This window comes from Triticum dicoccoides, chromosome 2A (genome assembly GCF_002162155.2).
Source record: "Triticum dicoccoides isolate Atlit2015 ecotype Zavitan chromosome 2A, WEW_v2.0, whole genome shotgun sequence".
Taxonomy (NCBI): domain Eukaryota; kingdom Viridiplantae; phylum Streptophyta; class Magnoliopsida; order Poales; family Poaceae; genus Triticum; species Triticum dicoccoides.
The window spans coordinates 283,561,980-283,579,423 of NC_041382.1; positions in this window are offsets into that span (position 1 = coordinate 283,561,980).

Below are 17,444 nucleotides of genomic sequence, written 5' to 3' on the forward strand. Positions count from 1 at the left end.
CTCTTGCCCATCTCCTCTCTATCTTCTGAATGCGCACCTTGCACTGATTTTTGTCTTCCTCAGGAGGTGTACAGTACCCAGCATATATATTATCAGGGATCTCAAACGTTGTGTTGACCTCAGCCCTCTTTCCTCCTTTCTGTGGTTTCTTACCGTCAGCCATTTTCTTCAGTTGAGGAATTTGAACAATTGAATTCTCTGAAGAAGTATGCAACTTTTCTTTGAGGAACGCTGCAAATGAGTTAAGTTGATGAGAACCTAGTGATTCAGCAGCTGACATGAGTACCTGTGAATATAGTATAGTGGCGAGGAATTTGGAGAGGTCATATGCGTTCTCAGAAGGTTTTGTAAAAAGAACAAGTTTGAGGAATTTGACTAGATGAGTCTTGAATAATTTCACTAAGCGTTCTTTGTCTTAGGTTCCAGAGATGTGTAGATCAAAAATCCATACATTTGAGGAGTATTGAAGAAAAACATAGCTTAGAGAAACGAATCAAGAACAGATGATATGTGAGGTGTTTTAGTGTGTGAAGATATGAAGAAAAACACCTTTGAAGATTTTGTAGATAATCATTTAAATCAACGAGGGCAGTAAAAGTAACTTTTAATTACCCTGGATGAAGAACACGATGAACAGTGAGGTGGAGAGGTGAAGTTCGTTTGTGTAGATCTTCCACGCCCTAACTTGGCGGAGGAAGACGGCTACGGCGGTGGAGGAGTGAAGATTTCCGCGGCTGGCGTGAGTACGACAGCGATGAGGTCGAGGCAGTGAAGCTCTTCCTCACCGACGACGATGAAGCAGCGGTGGTGCTAGGGTTTGAGAAGCTCGAGCTGGAGAGAGGTTGAGCAGAGTAAAAGAAGTGAGGAAGGGGAAGAGGGGTATTTATAGCCAAGGTGAAAAATTGTTCGCCTGAAGAAATTGGACGAATGTGCCCCTGACCCTTCTTATTCGCATGACATGTGTCCCCCATGTACTGAGAGGTGGAGATCGTGTACGATCGTGGGTGAATGGATAAGTGTATCGTGGGATGCGGAACGGTTTGAGTGGCAAAGCCGAAAATATAGATAAGATAGGTTTTAAAGTTCCATTCGCAATTTCTTCAGCTGACAAGGACAAGTGAAGATTTTGAACGAGTTTCAAATAGAACGCACATGAAGAATTTGTGAACAGATTGGGTTGAGTATAGCATAAAGGGGGAAAGGGTCCGATCACATTCACTTAGTAGAAAAACCAACTTGAAGAATTAGCAATAAGTGAATGATGTAGAGGACATAAACTCATATATATATATATAGTGTTACTATTCATCACCCAGGGTGCGGAATAAATTATTCTTCACCCGAGGTAATCTTATGATCGCTTCCTAAATAAATTACGTTTACAATATAAATAGTTACATGCATATTAATTTAATATGTAAAATTTGGTATAAAAAATAAAAAAATATAGATTATAAGACCGGAAAAATCACATTTTATGTACGTTTTGCACTATGTTCTTGCATTCGTAATTTTACGTAGCATAAAATATTTTTTACGGCGAGTACATATTTTCTTACATTCTCTTTTTATGTATGAAATAAGATAAAATTTATGAAACGTAAAAATACGTTGCATTGATGTCAAATTAGAGACGGGGTGAAGAATAACAATTCCTCACCCAGGGTGACTAATAGTGTGACCCTATATATATATATATATATATATATATAGCCAATGAAGAAAAATGACTGAAACAGTGAAGACAATGCAAAGTTGAAGATTATGAACAACTGAGGAATTTCAACTTTTGGTGGTGGCGTGACCCACCGTATAAGAATGATGATTTCAGACACCGCGTACAATTATCGTAGGGTTCTAAGAATCAAATTCTTCGTTAATTTCTTCATACTAAGAGTGTTATTCTTCATTGATTGAAGAAAGACGTTTCTTCATGTGTTGCACATCTAAGTCATCAATTTTGCATAAGTGTTAGGATGAGTGTCCTTTTCAAACAACATTCGAAGATTCTAGGATATTTAGCTCACACCGCAACTTGCTAAATCTCTTCTCATCCAAGGGCTTTGTGAAGATATCGGCTACCTGTTCTTCAGTCTTCACATGCTCAATAGAAATGTCGCCCTTCAACACATGATCATGAAGAAAATGATGACGAATCTGAATGTGCTTAGTCTTCGAGTGCTGAACTAGGTTGTGAGCAATCTTGATGGCACTCTCATTGTCACAGAAGAGAGGCACATTCTTTATGTTGACGTCGTAGTCCTTGAGAGTTTGCTTCATCCATAGCAATTGAGCACGGCAAGAACCAGTGGCAATGTACTCAGCTTCAGAAGTAGATAGTGATACGCAGTTTTGTTTCTTCGAGGACCAACAGGCCAAGGATCATCCGAGGAAATGACATGTACCAGATTTTGACTTGCGGTCCAGACGATCACCAGCATAGTCAGAGTCAGAATATCCAATGAGATCAAAAGCCGGGCCCTTGGGGTCCCATAATCCAAGTGTTGGTGTGTGAGCTAGATATCGAATAATATGCTTCACAACCTTATGGTGTGATTCCTTCGGTGTAGCTTGAAATCGGGCACACATGCAAACACTAAGCATTATATCTAGCCTAGATGCTCATAAGTACAGTAAAGAGCCAATCATGGAGCGGTATACCTTATGATCGAAGTCAATACCATTTTCATCAGTGCACAAATGGCCATTTGTGGCCATTGGAATTTTGACGCCTTTGCAATCTTGCATGCCGAATTTCCTCAGTACATCCTTGAGGTATTTCTCCTGAGATATGAATATGCCATTGCGTTGTTGACGAATTTGAAGACCTAAGAAGAATTTCAACTCTCCCATCATAGACATTTGATATTCTTCACTCATCATATAGGCAAATTCATCACTATAACATTGGTCAGTACAGCCAAAGATAATATCATCAACATATATTTGGCACACAAACAATTCATCATCATAAGATTTAGTGAAAAGAGTAGCGTCGAGTGAACCAGGTTTGAAGCCTTTCTTCATGAAGAATTCCTTCAAGGTATCATACCACACCCGTGGGCCCTGCTTGAGGCCATAGAGGGCCTTGTTGAGTCTGAAGACTTTGTCAGGATTCTTCGGATCTTCAAAACCTGGGGGTTGAGCAACATATACTTCTTCCTCAAGCTTACCATTGAGGAATGCACTTTTCACATCCATTTGATATAAAGTGATATCATGATGGTTAGCATAAGCAAGTAATATGCGAATAGCCTCAAGTCTAGCAACAGGTGGAAAAGTTTCATCGAAGTCAATTCCTTCAACCTGTGTGTAGCCTTGAGCTACGAGCCTTTCCTTATTCCTCACCACAAGGCCATTTTCATCTTGCTTGTTGCGGTAGATCCACTTTATGCCAATGATATTGTGCTTGCGAGGATCTGGATGTTTGACCAGTTCCCAGACATTGTTGAGCTCGAACTGATGTAATTCTTCTTACATGGCCTGAATCCACTCAGGCTCCAGAAATGCTTCATCTACCTTAGTGGGCTCTGTGATAGAGACAAAAGCATAGTTCCCACAAAACTTAGATAAATGTGAAGCTTTTGAGCGTGTGAGAGGACCTGGCGCTTTGATGTCATTGATGATCTTTTCAACTTGCACTTCTTTTGCAATGCGAGGATGAGCTGGTTGTCGTTGAGGAATTTGATCAGCATTCTCTTCAGCACCATTTTCTTCAGTATTTTCTTCAGGTGCATTAGCTCGACGTTCTTCATGTTTTGGAATGAATTCTTCAGCAGATTCTTCAGTAGGAATGACATCCTTAGTAGCCTTGAACTTGATAGTTTCCTTAGGTGCTGGTTCATCAATCATAGTACGTAGGTGCTCTCTTTGCGAGCCATTAGTTTCATCAAACCGCACATCTACAGTTTCAACAACCTTGTGAAGAACGTTGTTGAAGACTCTATAGGTGTGCGAGTCCTTTCCGTAACCAAGAATAAAACCTTCATGTGCTTTCGGTGCAAATTTTGAGTTGTGATGAGGATCTCTAATCCAACATTTAGCACCGAAGGCTTTGAAATAACTTACATTGGGTTTCTTATCAGTGAGGAGTTCATAGGCAGTCTTCTTGAAGAATTTGTGAAGATATACTCTGTTCATGATGTGGCACGCAGTATCAATTGCCTCAATCCAGAACCGACAAGGCATTTTATATTCATCAAGCATAGTTCGAGCCATCTCAGCAAGAGTCATGTTCTTGTGCTCCACGACATCGTAATGCTGAGGAGTGTAAGGAGCAGATAACTCATGAGTAATACCAAGTTCATCAAGATAGTCATCGAGACCAGAATTCTTGAACTCAGTGCCATTGTCACTTCTGATGTGCTTGATCTTCACACCAAAGTTGGTTGAAGCCCTCGAGGAAAATCCTTTGAAGACTTCCTGCACTTCATGTTTGTAAGTAACAATGTGTACCCATGTGTATCGAGAGTAATCATCAACAATAACAAAGCCATATTGAGATGCATCATTTGAAACAGCAGAATAATGATTAGGACCGAAGAGATCCATGTGAAGCAATTCAAATGGACGAGTAGTGGTCATGATAGTCTTTGCTGGATGCTTAGCCTTTGTCATCTCCCCAGCTTCACAGGCTCCGCATAGGTGATCCTTGAGGAATTTGACATTCTCGATGCCAATGACATGCTTCTTCTTAGCAAGCGTGTGCAAATTCCTCATGCCTGCATGTCCAAGTCGTCGATGCCAGAGCCAGCCTTCTGAAGCTTTTGCAAGTAGGCACACGGCTGGTTGTGGTCCTATAGAGAAATCAACAATATACAGGTCTCCTCTCCTAAAGCCTTTGAAGACTTTGGAATTGTCATCTTCCATAACCACAACACAATAGTACTTGCCAAAGACAACAACCATATCAAGATCACAAAGCATTGAGATAGACATAAGGTTGTATCCTAAGGATTCAACAAGCATGACTTTGTCCATGTGTCGATCCTTTGTGATCGCAACCTTACCTACACCCAATACCTGACTTTTGCCTTTGTCGGCAAAGATGATAATCTTCAGATGCGACGGAGATAATGGAGCATCCATCAATAGATTCTTGTCACCAGTCATGTGATTTGTACATCCACCATCGAGGACCCACTCAGTGGCTTTGGGTTGATCATCCTGCAGATGAATTAGTGCGGCTTACAAACTCATATACTTCATCAGTGAAGAATATGACATCAATTCATCAGATCAATTTCATCAAGCAAAAGAACAGATAAAGCAGTATGAGGACATGAGAAATGAAAGTTCATTTATTCATGATTAGCATGCGTCCTTTCAGGCATACTCAGGTCTCCAGCAAATTATTCAGACGATTACATACGTTTGGAGACCTGACCCTGCAGAAGAGATTAGTTCTTTTTCTTCACCACCCACATCTGAAGGGGTGGCAAAGAGTTCATCACTCTGCGAGCTCCATAAGAGAAGGATGGCATAGAAGCCAGTCCATTTCGTTTCACATAACAGGGGTTAGAGTAAGCATAAGAGTAAGCAGAGAAATTCTTCAAGGACTTATGGACATAATGATTTGAAGAATAATGCACATATCCATAATCCTTAGATCTTCCCTGCGAAACAGACGGGTTAGCATGATGATGTTCATATGAGGACTTTGATCCTTTTGAGGAATATGATCCATGTGAGGAGTTTGGTCCGTATGAGGACGTGGATCCATATGAAGAATTTGGTCCATATGAATAATTTGATCTGGGGTTCCTATTCTTCACAGGTGGCGTCATGATGACATTCACCTGAAGATTTTCAAGGCATCTTTTGGGAACCCAGATTTTCTTCATAGGGGAACCGTTCCTACAGTTAGTGCCAACATATCTAGCAAATACTTCACCATTCTGATTTTTGAACAGTTTATAGTTGGAGTCAAATGACTCATCATCAGAATGAGGAGATTCACATACAAATCCAAATAAATTAGATGGATCAACTGGAGGTCCCTTTGCAGCAACCCATGTAGTTTTGGGGTACTGCTCAGGCTTCCAATATGTACCATCAGCATTGAGTTTCCTCTCAAAGGCAATACCCTCTTTCCTAGGGTTCCTGTTGAGGATCTTCTTTTTAAGCACATCACAAAGAGTCTGATGCCCTTTGAGGCTTTTGTACATGCCTCTCGTGTACAATTCCTTCAGCCCTGCATCGTCAGTGATACTAGCAATGTCCTCAGATGAGGAATTAGTGATAGCAGAGGCATGTGAAGAATTTGAAACATTAGCAGCATTTGAACATTCAGGTGAAGAATTAGTAGATTCATGTTCAATGCACTTCAAGCATGGAGGAACAAATTCTTCCTGAGAAGCGATGATTGGTTAAGCAAGTAATGAATCGCGCTCCTTCTGAAGGTCTTCATAACTCACTCTTAGCTTCTCAAGATCTTGCTTTGTTTGAAGAAATTCATAAGAAAGCTTCTCATGATCGGATAAGAGAGTGTTATGATGTCCTTGAAGGTTGTCAAACCTAGTCTGAAGTCTGTGAAGATTTTCAGTCAAGGCTTTAGTGCGATCCATTTCTTCACCCAGCATATCATCACTTTTGTCTAGCATGTTTTGAACCTTTTCTAAAGCCCTTTGTTGTTTTACAGCAATCTTAGCAAGTTTAGAATAGCTGGGCTTAAGGTTTTCATCAGATTCATTCTCACTAGATTCAGAGGAGGTATATTTGAGTACCTTGGCACCCTTTGCCATGAAGCAATAGGTGGGAGCGTAGTCATCATCGCCTTCATCAGCCTTGTTGGTGAGGTCATTTTCTTCAGTGTTGAAGATAGACTTGCTGACGAATGTAGTAGCAAGAGCTAGGCTCGCCACTCCGGATTCGGACTCCTCAAATTTCTCCTTTTCCTCATTTTCTTCAGATTCAGCCTCAGAGTCCATTTCCTTGCCAATGAATGCCCTAGCCTTCTTGGAGCTGCTCTTCTTGTGATATGAAGGCTTTGAGGATTTTGATGATGAAGATTTTGTGGATTTCTTCTTTTTCCTCGCATCATCAGAACTGTAATCCTTGTATTTCTTCTTCTTTGATTCCTTTTCCCACTAAGGACAATCTTGAATGTAATGTCCAGGTTTCTTGCATTTGTGACAGAGCCTCCTCTTGTAGTCACTGGATGAGGAATCATTGCACCTTGAGGGTCTTCCAAGGCGACCACGTCTTGAGAACTTTTGGAACTTCTTCACGAGCAGAGACAGATTATGGCTTAGTTCATCACCAAGGCTGCTACCAGAGTCTTCATCTTCGGACTCAGATACTGCCTTGGCCTTCAGTGTGCGTGATCTGCCATAGCTCGAACCATAGAGATCTCTTTTTTCAGCAAGTTGGGACTCATGAGTATTTAGCCTCTCGAGAATATCAGCGGGATCAAGTGACTTGTGATCAGCATGTTCTTGTATCATCAATGCCAGAGTGTCAAATGAGGAATCAAGCAATCTCAGCAATTTCTTCACCACCTCATGGTCGGTGATGTCAGTGGCACCAAGTGCTTGAAGCTCATTTGAGATGTCAGTGAGGCGATCGAAGGTTTGTTGAACATTTTCATTGTCGAGGCTTTTGAAGCGGTTGAAGAGATTGCGAAGAACATCAACTCGAGAGTCATGCTGTGTTGAGAATCCTTCATTCACTTTGGACAACCTGTCCCAGATAAGCTTCGCTGTCTCCAAAGCACTCGCCCTGCCATACTGTCCTTTGCTCAAATGGCCACATATGATATTCTTCGCTTGAGAGTCGAGTTGCTTGAATCTCTTCACATCTGCAGCATTCAGAGAAGGTGTGACTGAGGGAACACCATTTTCCACAACATAACAGAGATTGTTATCAATTGCCTCAAGATGCATTCGCATCTTATTCTTCCAGGGGTAGTCCATCCCATCGAAGGTAGGACACCCAGCAGAGACCTTGATCATACCTGCGGTCAACATAACTAAACTCCAGGCGGTTAAACCAAAATCACACAGAACAAGGGAGTACCTCGCTCTGATACCAATTGAAAGTGCGTTATATCGACTAGAGGGGGGTGAATAGGCAATTTTTATGAAATTCTTCACCGAGGAATTTGCCGGTGAGGAAATTCCTTAGCGAAGAACTACTAGCAGCGGAATAAGTACTCAAAAGTAAACATAACAGAATACAAGCATAGTCATCATGATGAAATGAAGACAGGCACAGAGTACAGGAAGCATAAGCACAGGATAACACAGGATGAAGACAAACAGACTAAAGAAATTGAACTGAGGAAATTGAGAAAGTCTTCAGTCAAAGTCTTCAAATACAGATATGAACAAACACACAACACAGTTATGAGGAAATGAAAGAGTTGAGGGAATAGAACCAGTAAGCTTGGTGAAGACAATGATTTGGTAGACCAGTTCCAACTGCTGTCTCAGTTGTACGTCTTGTTGGAGCGGCTGAGTATTTAAACTCAAGGACACACAGTCCTGGACACCCAGTCCTGAACACGCATCTCAGGACACCAAGTCCTCACCGTATTCTCCTTGAACTAAGGTCACACAAACCTCGTCCAATCACTCGTGGTAAGTCTTCAGGTGACTTCCGAACCTTCACAAACTTGGTCACTTGGCGATCCACAATTCCTCTTGGATGCTCTAGACCATGACGCCTAACCGTCTGGAAGAAGCACAATCTTCAAAGGTAACAAGCGTCAGATCCACGCAGGATCAATCTCTTTAGTGATGCTCAATGACTTGGGGTTTGTAGGTGTTTGGGTTTGGGTTTTTCCTCACTTGATGATTTTCGCTCAAAGTCCTCGGAGGATGGGTTTCTCTCAAATGACAAGTGTCAGTTTCTCTCGGAGCAGCCAACCAGCTAGTGGTTGTAGGGGGCGGCTATTTATAGACTAGGGAGCAGCCCGACATGATAAGACATAAATGCCCTTCAATGATATGACCGTTAGGTGGATAGATATTTTGGGACAGCTGGCGCATAGCACAGCAACGGTCGGAATTTTGAGTCGCAAAATCCTCAGGGCTATCATGTTCCTCACTGTGTAGGCAATCCGCACTGGCGAATTCCTAACTACTCACTCAGAACAAATTCCTCTGAGACCAGAAGAACTTCGTCTCTGTCACTGAAGAATATGACTGGACTGTATGAGATTTCCAATGGCTTCACTCGAAGGGATTGGTAGGTGTAGGATTTTGAGTTGAGCATCACATGGAAATTTTTCCTTAGTATTTCCTCGACCCCCTTTAACAGTACGGTGTTTCCTATGACTCAAGAAAGAGAAAATGAAACTACGAAAAAAAAAATCTTCACGCTTCATGTTCCTCGAATGAATACCAACTCTTCAAGGTCACACCAATTTCTTCACTTTCAAAGTCTTTAGAAGGCCAAAGTCTTTAGTCGAAGAACTTCATTTTTAGGGGTTGACTTTCTCTGTAAATATCAAACTCCTCATAGACTTATAGACCTGTGTACACTCACAAATGCATTTGTCCCTTAACCTATAAGTCTTCAATACACCAAAATCACTAAGGGGCACTAGATGCACTTACACTCTATAGGTGTGCGAGTCCTTGCCATAACCAAACATAAAACCTTCATGTGCTTTCGTTGCAAATTTAGAACTGTGATGAGGATCTCTAATCCAGCATTTAGCACCGAAGACTTTGAAATAACTCACATTGGGTTTCTTGTCAGTGAGGAGTTCATATGCAGTCTTCTTGAAGAATTTGTGAAGATATACACTGTTGATGATGTGGCATGCATTATCAATTACCTCAGGCCAGAAGCGAGGAGTCGTCTTGTACTCATCAAGCATAGTGCAGGCCATCTCAACAAGAGTCCTGTTCTTGCGCTCCACGACGCCATTTTGCTGAGGAGCATAGGGAGCAGATAACTCATGAGTAATACCAAGTTCATCAAGATAGTCATCGAGACCGGTGTTCTTGAACTCAGTCCCATTGTCACTTCTGATGTGCTTGATCTTCACACCAAAGTTCTTGAAGCCCTCGAGGAAAATCGTTTGAAGACTTCCTGCACTTCAGTTTTGTAAGTGATGATATGCACCCATGTATATCGAGAATAATCATCAACAATGACAAAGCCATATAAAGACGCAGCATTAGTAAATGTGGCATAGTGAGTAGGGCCAAAGAGATCCATGTCAAGAAATTCAAATGGACAAGTGGTAGTCATGATGTTCTTTGAGGGATGCTTGGCCTTGGTCATCTTTCCGGCTTCACAAGCTCCACACAAATGGTCCTTGAGGAATTTGACACCCTCGATGCCAATGACATGCTTCTTCTTTTCGAGCGTGTGCAAGTTCCTCGTCCCAGCATGACCAAGTCGTCGAGCCTTCTGAAGCTTTTGAAAGTAGACATATAGCAGGTTGTGGCCCTATAGACACTACAAAAAAAAGACACATCCATGACATTTTGGGCTGAACGAAAAAAATTATGTCATACTTATGACACTTCTATGACGATAATTGTGACAAAACCCGGTATCATCATAGATGTGGTGGGCTCCTACTTCTATGATAAAAAATCATGATAGAAAATGGGCTTTTCATCTTGGGAGGGCCGGAGACACAGCTGCATGACATTCTTTGGGCCATCCATGACGGAAAAACCATGGTAGAAGCAAGGGCGAGGAAAATATCCGGGTGTTCCCTGTTACAGTGGGTGGTCGGGGCCGAGCCATGCGCGTTTCTCTCTTACACGCACGCGCGTGGGTGCGAGGCGTTGGGTGATACGTCTCCGTCATATCTATAATTTTTTATTGTTCCATGCCAATATTATACACTTTCATATACTTTTGGCAACTTTTTATACTATTTTTGGGACTAACATATTGATCCAGTGCCCAGTGTCAGTTCCTGTTTGTTGCATGTTTTATGTTTCGCAGAATATCCATTTCAAACGGAATCCAAACAGGATAAAAACGGACGGAGCTTATTTTTGGAATATTTGGAAAATTCTGGAATAAAAATCCACGCGAGACGGTGCCCGAGGTGGCCACGAGGCAGGGGGCGTGCCTGCCCCCCTGGGCGCGCCCCTGACCCTCGTGGGCCACCCGTAAGGCGGTTGATGCCCTTCTTCGGCCACAAGAAAGATATTTTTTGGTAAAAAATAACGGAAAGGTTTCGGTCCAATCGGAGTTATGGATCTCCATATATATACGAAACGGTGAAAGGGCAGCAGAACAGAATGCAGAAACAGAGAGAGACAGAGAGATAGATCCAATCTCGGAGGGGCTCTCGCCCCTCCCATGCCATGGAGGCCAAGGACCAGAGGGGAAACCCTTCTCCTATCTAGGGAGGAGGTCAAGGAAGAAGAAGACGAAGGGCCCCCCTCTCCCCTGCTCTTCCGGTGGCACCGGAATGCTACCGTGGCCATCATCATCATCACCGCGATATACACCAACACCTCCGCCATGTTCACCAACATCTCCGTCACCTTCCCCCCTCTATCTACAATGGTCCACTCCCCCGCAACCCTTTGTACCCTCTACTTGAACATGGTGCTTTATGCTTCATATTATTATCCAATGATGCGTTGCCATCCTATGATGTCTAAGTAGATTTTTGTTGTCCTATCGGTGGTTGATGAATTGCTATGATTGATTTAATTTTCTTGTGGTTATGTTGCTGTCCTTTGGTTCCCATCATATGAGAGCGCGCGTGGATCAGACCATAGGGTTAGTTGTATGTTGATAGGACTATGTATTGGAGGGCAAGAGTGAGAGAAGCTTCAACCTAGCATAGAAATTGATGCATACGGGATAGAAGGGGGACCAATATATCTGAATGCTATGGTTGGGTTTTACCTTAATGAACATTAGTAGTTGCGGATGCTTGCTAATAGCTGCAATCATAAGTGCATAGAATTCCAAGTCAGGGATGACATGCTAGCAGTGGCCTCTCCCACATAATACTTGCTATCGGTCTAGTAAAGTAGTCAATTGCTTAGGCGCAATTTCGCAACACCTACCACCACTTTTCCACACTCGCTATATTTACTTTATTGCTTATTTACTTACAACAGCCCCTAATTTTTATTTACTTGCTCTTTATTACCTTGCAAACCTATCCAACAACACCTACAAAGTACTTCTAGCTTCATACTTGTTCTAGGTAAAGCGAACGTCAAGTGTGCGTAGAGTTGTATCGGTGGTCGATGGAACTTGAGGGAATATTTGTTCTACCTTTAGCTCCTCGTTGGGTTTGACACTCTTACTTATCGAGAACTCTTGCGATCCACTATACTTGTCGGTTATCAAGACCTTTTTCTGGCGCCGTTGCCGCGGAGCAATTGCGTGGGGTGAATATTCTCGTGTGTGCTTGTTTGCTTTATCACTAAGTAATTTTTATTTGCTGTTCTTAGTTGTTTTCTATCTTTAGTTATGGGTAGGAAATGCAAAATACCAAAAAAATTAGTTGTACCTACTAAACCAATGGTTGAAGAACCACTCAAAATCTATCACACTGTTGAAGCTTATTACTTGGATCATCTTCGATCCCTATGTGCTCGTGCTGAAACCCCAACTAGCTTAGTTGAGGGCAAATCATTAGATGAGCATGCTTGTTATGTGCGACATCGAATATCTGAAAAAGGGAAATTTTTACTGGGTCAAATTCATCGTTTGTAATGCTATGCTTGGAATTTATGCGAAATATATGATATTACTTGTTGTTCTAAAAACCCTAAAACACCTTCCCTATCAATGTGAGTTTAGTGATAATGGAATCGTATCTTCGTATGCTAAGGGTGTTTATAGTTACTATGATGTTCAACAAATTGAAGAATTTGTTGCTTTTAAGGGTGCTTATGAAATTGCTTCTTTGATTGAAACGTATGATGTCCAAGAAAAGACTAATATTTTGCAAGAGTCTATGGAAGAAGAAATTGATGAAATTGTGAGATCATTGGATGAAAAAGATGAGGAGGAGAGCGAAGAACAAAAGGAGGAAGAGCGGATTAGCTACCTGTGCCCACCTTCTAATGAGAGTAACTCTTCAACTCATACATTTTTTAATTTCCCTTCGTGCTTACCGAAGGATGATTGCTATGATGATTGTTATGATCCCGTTGATTCTCTTGAAATATCCTTTTGATGATGCTTGCTATGCTTCTGGCCAAGATGCCAATATAAATTATGCTTATGGAGATGAACTTGCTATAGTTCCTTATGTTAAACATGAAATTGTTGCTATTGCACCCACACATGACAGTCCTATTATCTTTTTGAATTCTCCTGACTACACTATATCAGAAAAGTTTGCCCTTATTAAGGATTATATTGATGGGTTGCCTTTCACCGTTGCACATGATGATTTTGATGAATATGATATGCATGTGCTTGCTGCTCCTACTTGCAATTATTATGAGATAGGAACTATATCTCCACCTCTCTATGTTTCCAATATGATAAAATTGCAAGAAACTGCTTATGCTATGCATTGGCCTTTACTATGTGTGCATGAATTGTTTTGTTATGACATGCCGATGCATAGGAAGAGAATTAGACTTCGTTGTTACATGATATATGTTACTTTGTGCTCACTAATAAATTATAAATCATTGTTAATTAAAATTGGCTTTGATATACCTTGGGATCCGGGTGGATTCACTACTTGAGCACTATATGCTTAGCTTAATGGCTTTCAAGAAAGCGCTGCCAGGGAGACAACCCGGAAGTTTTAGAGAGTCATTTATTTTCTGTTGAGTGCTTTCATATAGTTTAAAAACAACAAAAATAAAGAGGGTAACCCAAAACTTTTTCAAAAAGGAAAGTGAAAGCGAGAAAGACAAGCATTGTTGAAGTGGGAGACCTCCTTGAACTTTGTTCATGCTCACGGCAACTTTGTGAATATTGATTAGAGAAACTTTTCAAAAAAATAATTATCCCCTTGTACAATTCTATTGTATTATAAAAATAATGTGCCAAGGTTTTCCCTTAGGATGTTTACATTTGCTTGATGGTTTGTATGGTGCAGGACAGAAACATTTGCGTGATTTTACATTTTTAGCTGGAACGTCAAATGGTTCTGATTCTTTTTGAACTGTCTTCCTATACAAATTTTTTATTTTTACTAATTTTGGTATAATTTTTCAAGTATTATAAGTATGGTTAATATTCACATTGTTACAGACTGTTCTGTTTTAGACAGATTCTGTTTTTGATGCATAGTTTGCTTGTTTTGATGAAACTATCAATTTAGATCAGTGGATTAAGCCATGGAAAAGTTATATTACAGTAGACAAAATGCAAAAATGAAATATGAATTGGTTTTAAATAGTACTTAGAGTAGTGATTTTCTTTATTATACTAACGAATCTTACCGAGTTCTCTATTGAAGTTTTGGGTGGATGAAGTGTTCGATGATCGAGAAGGTCTCGATGTGAGAAGAAGGAAGAGAGGCAAGAGCTCAAGCTTGGGGATTCCTGAGGCACCCCAAGTAAACATTCAAGGATACTCAAGCATCTAAGCTTGGGGATGCCCCGGAAGGCATCCCCTCTTTCTTCAACAAGTATCGGTATGTTTTCAGATTCGTTTCGTTCATGCGATATGTGCAATCTTGGAGCGTCTTTTGCATTTAGTTTTCATCTTTTGTCAGGACCCCGACTCGATGCCACATCGATCTAGCATGTAACACCTCATATCACTTTGCGGCCTCACGCACGGTATTCCCACGGGTGTCGCCTTACCTTTGCCCGGGACCGTTTGCGCCTTTTGGCACACGTATATGACAGTGTCGCTAGCATCCATATGATAAGGAGCCCGGGCTGACATGGCTAGTCGTAAACCCAAAGCGGCACAGACTTACAGGGACAGGCATCCATGACCCAGCATCGAACGTGTCGGTCATCAGCGAGTGAATCCAGGCTGTAGCACTGGGCTAGCAGGACTCCGGTGAACCGGGCTGTAGCGGGCTAACAGGACTCCGGTATTCATCGCGTGACATTTCCCCGAAGGGACAGACACAGGAACAAAGAAGGACACATGCCGGCCAGCCTAAGTGTTCCGGAGCAGTAGCAAGCTACCATGGCTCGGTGGAAACACTAGGAGACATTTCCCTGTAAGAGAGGCTACTAAAGATAAACAACTAGATGGTCAGATCCCACACATACCAAGCATTTCAATAACATACACACAATATGCTCGATATGTGCAAATACAACATGGCATCACAACATGACTCTACGACTCAAGTAATTTATTCAATAGGCTCCGAGGAGCGCGATATTACAATCATGGGTCTCATGACCCAACAATCAGAGCATACAAGTCAAAGCACAAGCGGAAGCTATCATGTCTGAGTACAGACATCTATAAATGAAAAAGGCTGAGAAGCCTGACTATCTATCAGATCCTGCCGAGGGCACAAGATCGTAGCTGAGGTATCAAGCTAAACGTCGAAGTCCACGCGAAACTACTAGTGAGACCGAAGTCTCTCTGCAAAAACATAAAATAGGCAAACGTGAGTACAAATGTACCCAGCAAGACTTGCATCAGAACTAACTACATATGCATCATTATCAACAAAGGGGATGGTGGGGTTTAACTGCAGCAAGCTAGCTTTGACTCGGTGGCTATCCTAAACTACGACTGCAAGCAACTCTTTTGAGGTGGCGCACACGAGTCCACATATTCACCATATCAATACACCACTATGGATCCGCTCCCGTCCCCCTACGAGAACGCCATCCATAGCACTCATGCTTATCTTGCGTATTTTAGAGTATCCACTTTCACTTGTCTATGAACTGATATAAGCAACCCAGAAGTCCTTTTCCGCGGACATGGCTATTCGAATAGATTAGGTTAACCCTGCAGGGGTGTACTTCTTCACACACGCTCTCACCACTTACCGCCGTTTACACGACATGTACTCGGCAACCTTCAAGCGGAAGCCCAACGTGGGTGTCGGCCACGACCTACCTAATCACCTAAGTCTCTAGTCCAGGTTTATCGCCTATTCGGGTTCCATCCATGAGGAGATCCGGCCGGAGTTTCGCTCACAGCCCCAAACGATGTGAACAGGGTTCCCGAGACACCAAACGGGCGCCCGGTACACCGTGCCACGTGCCTACCGCATCACAGCCCACCCCTACGGTCAGCGCTGCCCACGGCCTCCAGCATACTACAAACACCAGAAACTACTTGCAACTCCTGGACAGAGGACAAGGGTGATCAAGAAGCCGAGAGGGTCCATTGGTTTCGGGCCCAATGCGTGGTAGTAGCTGAATCATGGATCACAAACACAGAACTCAGTTCCTGAGGACGGCTGCAATGAGACAACCCACCATGTACTCCTACATGGCCTCTCACCGCTACCTTTACCAAATCGTGTTCACACACTTAGCTCACACACAGTAGGACAGGTTCACACGCCTCTGATTCATCCCCGATGAATCAGACCTGACTCAACTCTAAGCAATAGCAGGCATGACAAACAAACATGAATGAGTAGGCACATCAGGGCTCAAACAACTCCTACTCATGCTAGCGGGTTTCATCTATTTACTGTGGCAATGACAGGTCATGCAAAGGACAAAGGGGTTCAGCTACCGCAGCAAGTAACAGATGAATCGGTGTTGTCCTAATGCAGTAAAAGAGAGCAGGAGCGAGAGAGTAGGATTGTATCGGAATGAACAAGGGGGTTTTGCTTGCCTGGCACTTCTGAAGATAATATAGCTCTTCATCGGTGTCATCGATCACATCGGCGGTACACGTCTATCGAGAGGGGACAATTACCGGCAAATACAGAAAAACATGATCAATGCAATGCACAATATGATGCATGATCATGACATGGCAAAATGGATGTGTTTTGGGCTAATGCAACTAGCAACAGATTAAATGAAGTTGGTTTGAATATAAGATTCAAATTCAAACTCCATATGTGATTATTCAAATGCCATTTAATTGATTTGTGCTAAACAGCAGCTATAGGTTGTTCTAACATGCATGAAAATGGTACAGATGGATTCCTTGAATTTTTCTGATAATTTTTCATATATAATTTATTTAATTTGGAGCTACGGTTGAATTTCTATGAATTTTAGAAGTTTTAGGCATTTTCTGAATTTTCCTGATTAAATTAAATCCAGAAAGCATTACTGCGTCAGCATGACGTTGGCATGACGTCAGCAAGTCAACAGGGGCCGGCTCGGGTCAAACCTGACGTGTGGGGTCCACACGTCAGTGACACAGGGGCTAATCCCGCGTTGACCCGGGCTTTGACCCACTACGGGGCCCACTGTCAGTGGCTGTGGGGGGGTGTTTAGGCGTCATTAGTGCTAATTAGGCGTGCCACGTCGGCAGTCGCCGGAGTGTCGCCGGCGACGACCACGGCCGACAGCGGAGGTGCACCGTGCGCTCGCTACGGAGCACCATTTGACGTGCGGTTTGCTCCTACGGGTTCCTGGGAG